The sequence below is a fragment of the Periplaneta americana genome, chromosome 9, assembly GCF_040183065.1.
Source record: "Periplaneta americana isolate PAMFEO1 chromosome 9, P.americana_PAMFEO1_priV1, whole genome shotgun sequence".
Lineage (NCBI taxonomy): Eukaryota > Metazoa > Arthropoda > Insecta > Blattodea > Blattidae > Periplaneta > Periplaneta americana.
This window is the reverse complement of record NC_091125.1, coordinates 11,156,826-11,161,497: the sequence shown is the minus strand read 5'-3', so window position 1 is coordinate 11,161,497 and position 4,672 is coordinate 11,156,826. Positions and strand designations below refer to the sequence as shown.

Here is a 4,672-nt window from a genome sequence, read left to right as displayed (position 1 = left end):
TCTCGTAATGCTATTTTACGGCCTTACTGCCTGCACTTGAGACGATACACGTCATATATGCAGGAGCGCATATTTAAATGACTTTGTGGCCATATCCAACATCAGTTTCATGACAACTACTAAAAGTTTAATACATCAAATATTCATATGTATGAGGTCTCGCCCACCTCATTGAATATTACACGACTAATATGAATTAGTCTATTTGTCCCGGCATGGCTCAGTTGGTAAGAGCGCTCAGCGCGCAGAGCTGAGAGGTCCTGGGTTCGATTCCCGGTGCCGGTACGAATTTTTCTCGTATTTAATAGTAATAATACAAATAGACTAATTCATATTAGTCGTGTAATATTCAATGAGGTGGGCGAGACCTCATACATATGAATATTTGATGTATCCATAGATAATTATTAACTATATTAATGTTATTTTACTCATTGCCAGGCACTAGGGGACATTTTAAGCTTCAAAATCACACCAATATCTTCTTGGTATCACCATATTTGGCTGAGATATCATGTTTAAAAAATTAAATATTCTAAAATTACTATTTACAGGAAATGAGCCACAAACTTTCAGAGCCTAGAAGACTCCATCATCATATGTCACCCCTTAAGGAGCTCCTTGTTTTAACTTCAGGTGTTGAATGTTTTTTTTTTTTTTTTGCAACAAATCCTGCGATGGTGTTTGTCCGAGTGTTTATTCTCACCCTCCTCAGAATTTAAATTTATACTTTTGGACTCTTATTAAGATGACGTATAACATCACTGACGTCGACCTGGTTGGCAAGTTGGTATAGCGCTGGCCTTCTTTGCCCAAGGTTGCGGGTTCGATCCCGGGCCAGGTCGATGGCATTTAAGTGTGCTTAAATGTGATAGGCTCATGTCAGTAGATTTACTTGCATGTAAAAGAACTCCTGCGGGACAAAATTCCGGCACATCCGGCGACGCTGATATAACCTCTGTAGTTGCGAGCGTCGTTAAATAAAACATAACATTTAACAACATCACTGACCCACAAATTTACAGTTTTATGACTAACAGTAAAAGATTATAAATTACTGTATTTCATTATGTAAAAACGTGTTTTCAATCTAATGATCATGCACTGATATCTATGCATCTACTTTGGGACTAGAAAGAAGTTTATTTTACAAGCAAGATCACTCCAAAATTAATCTACAATATTTATTTAAAAATTACATTTTTATCCTACAGCTTTGCTATTTTCATAGAATGTAGATACATTCTTCAGGAACAATATGTCACTTTTCCACATAATCCCTTCACCTTCCAACTGCCTTACGCCACCTTGGAATGAGGGCCTGTATACCTGCATGATAAAAGTCTGGACCAACACGTCTGAGCCTTATTTTAGTAGCGTACACGAGGGAGTCATCATCTTCAAATCTCGTTCCTTCAATTTACCATAGAGATGGTAATCGCATGGTGCCAGATTAGGACTGTAAAGCGGATGTTTCAGTGTTGTCCATCCAAGTACAGCAGCCATCTCGAAGAAGTGCCATCATGGCGCCACTCACGGGAACGACTTAAATTAAATTTGAATACAAGGGGGAAGGATGTATCTATGACCTCCATAAATTGCAAAGGTTTAGAATAAAAAATAAATTTAAAAAATGTTGTGCATTACTTTTGGAGTGTGAGAGGGGGTGAGTAATAAAAATAATCGTAATAATTGATTCCCTCTTCCCCCTCTCTTCAACACCTTTCTCAAAACTCGAGAATACCGGGATGTTACTCGCCAGATGGAATCTGGTGCATCGGATGATCGGGATATGCGCAGTGGAAGACTCAAAAAGAAATAGATAGTGTGAATTTATGATAACAATATTAATTAACAAATAACAAGTACATAATTAGTTTGATGAAGCGAACATAGAAAGTATGAAATTAAATGCGAAACGAAAAATGATATAATAAATTAATCTGAAATACAACCATAAGTAAAGTCCAGAACCTTCAACACTTTCAATCATATGCCTGAATACATTGGCAAATTCATAATTCAGTCTAATCGGGAAAATTCACAAAACAACAGGTTGATGACCTATAAAATATTTCCCCGCTGGAACATTGTCACAGCATCTCAAACAGCATATAAAACTTTAACCCCAATGTCCAGCGGTTTCCACAACCCTTATTAAATGCCCAATTAGATTTCAATGATTCCCAAAAAGAGACGAACAACAGGCTCCAGATATTAACTCGTTGCATCACAAGGAAAATAGCCCACAATAAAACAGTCACACACCAGATCAATACACAAATAATTAATTAAAGCTTAATTCTTAAATACAATATATACATACTATAAATCTCTGCACTATTACCATAGCCATAATGCAGAGAGAGAAAAGAGTATATATGTATATCAAGGATACCTTAGAATTCGCGTAGCCACGTAAATATACTAGGATCGCAATACACTCGAATTAGTAAATCGAATGATCTAGAATGGCAGTGCTCAATTTATAAATGAAAAGTAAAACAAGCAGCAAGGTATACGAATTCGGTCCAACCTTTTCCACGATATAATAATAACCATCAGTCACAATTCCGCGCGGGCTATCTCGGAAAATTTTGAAAACAACGTAAGTACACAATAACTCCGTATCTCAATACTCACGCAAATCAAATCCCCAAAGCACTTCACTTCCTGTAACATAAAATGTACCACGCGACATAACCCACCAAACTAAAATGCCTCAATATCTGATACATAAACCAAGATATTACCACTCGCGGATATTCTCATTAACAATTTAACAAATATATCGTAATTGAATACAACAAATACCGAACCAGCTTGTACTGCTAATTAACTACGCCATAACACATTGAATACAACCTTAAACATGTCGACTGCATCCATAACCGAAGTTAATTGTAGAATATAGAATCCCAAAGTCGATGTAAACTTGCTAAATACAACTAACCAGCCGACATACGGCTCCCGAGTGAACTAAACTGATCCAATATATCTCGGAACAACCTTTCACGTAGAGAGTGAACTCCAAAAGTGAAGTGCTCTGCTACTGAGAATAAACAAGAAAACTCGGTTCTCTCTCCGGCATTTGTTTGAAACTGCTAGCCGGCCAATAGGAATTTTGGTAAGAAAATAGGAAGAAAAGATGGCGCTAATGGCGATACATTAATGAAATGAACTCTGTCGGCGAGATGGTCTAGTAGATGATTGACTGATGCGTCGAGCTCGGCTCAAGTGATCTTCGTAGAAGTGACGTGGCTGATGACGCAGAATTTTGGAAAATGGGACTTATCTGAAAAACCATAAGGCATAAATCGAAAATTCTTATATCAAATTAAAGGGCAGAAAACTCTCTATTAAAATAGTTATAATTTGAAAATTCTAATTTTTCATCATTTTTTGCGTTTTGTGGGTATACATATACTTTAAGGGGACACGCTACTGAGTTTACGTCAATTTCGGTCAATGTTAAAAGTTAATTTTTTTTTTACTGATGAACTGTATTGACTAGGAACAAACCCATGCACCATTTCATTGTAGGTAGTCTTAGCATCATTTTAAAAGTTTAAGAAACAAATTATCTTTATATGAGACCCAGAGATTTGTTTACTAAAATTATAAACACTTTTTTATATTTTATTTTTTTCCGAGTTCATTTTTCAACATGAAAATTTGAAAATAATTGTGCGCATGTAACTCATCAACATCTATTCGATTTTAAATTTCAAAAACTTACAATTAAAATTGTGGAGATTAGAAATTTCAGTAGCGTGTCCCCTTAACAGACATAGGGAGCTGGGAGCACTTAATGATTCTTTTAATTTCTCCAGATATATTTCAATCAACAGAAAGTGACTAGAACTTTAATGATAAATATGCTCGTAAATGCACTGCATACATAACTGTGGAACTTTTCTTGTACTATGAAGTCAGACTTTAAAGTATCTTAATTATTTCTTTTTTTATATTATATAGGCCTACGTTTATTAAAAACGTCTTGCATGTTTCAGGTTTTGCTTTGTTGGTATTTGTCTAGAATTCTTTTATACATTTAACTTTGTCTTCTAGGACTAGCCGATCCGGGTTCGATTCCCGGCGGAGAGATGACGGTGCACAACTTCTAATCACTAAATTGTGCACCAATATGCCTGGATGAAATCCCAAATCTCTCCGCAGTGCATAAGAAGTGAAGGCATATGTCACTGTTGATAGTGATTCGTCCGTCCGATGGGAATGTTAAGCCTAACGGTCCCCTTCGTGCTATTGGACAGGAGTAAGCTACGTACCGGCATCGGGTTTCCCTTTCTCCCTTCCTCACCTTCATCATCATTTTCACCTAATCACTATACTATACTTACAAGAACACTCACACATAAACTCACCCTAGTACACCACATTACTCTTAATAGATACACATCATGCACAACATGGCCTGCCGAAGTGGTGTGGAATTTGAAAATAGGTCACAGTCCTGGAATCTCTCAGCAGTATGAGGAACCCGAATCACGCAAGTGAAGTGTGTAGGCATTAGACACACACACATACACATACACACTTTGTTTTCTAGCGAGTGCCTCTTCTTTTGACTGCCACATATGATTGTTAGATGTATTGAGTCACCAGCATCTGTTTTTAAATATTTGGGACATGTCCCGAGAGAAAGAAGTTA

At 36.7% G+C, this 4,672-nt stretch overlaps 1 non-coding gene across 1 annotated transcript; it reads left to right on the top strand.

Moving 5' to 3' along the window:
- Positions 1 to 209: 209 nt before the first annotated feature.
- TRNAC-GCA (transfer RNA cysteine (anticodon GCA)) lies at positions 210 to 285 on the top strand. Its single transcript has one exon. It is a non-coding gene; the product is annotated as a tRNA-Cys (tRNA).
- The last annotated feature ends 4,387 nt before the right edge of the window (positions 286 to 4,672 follow it).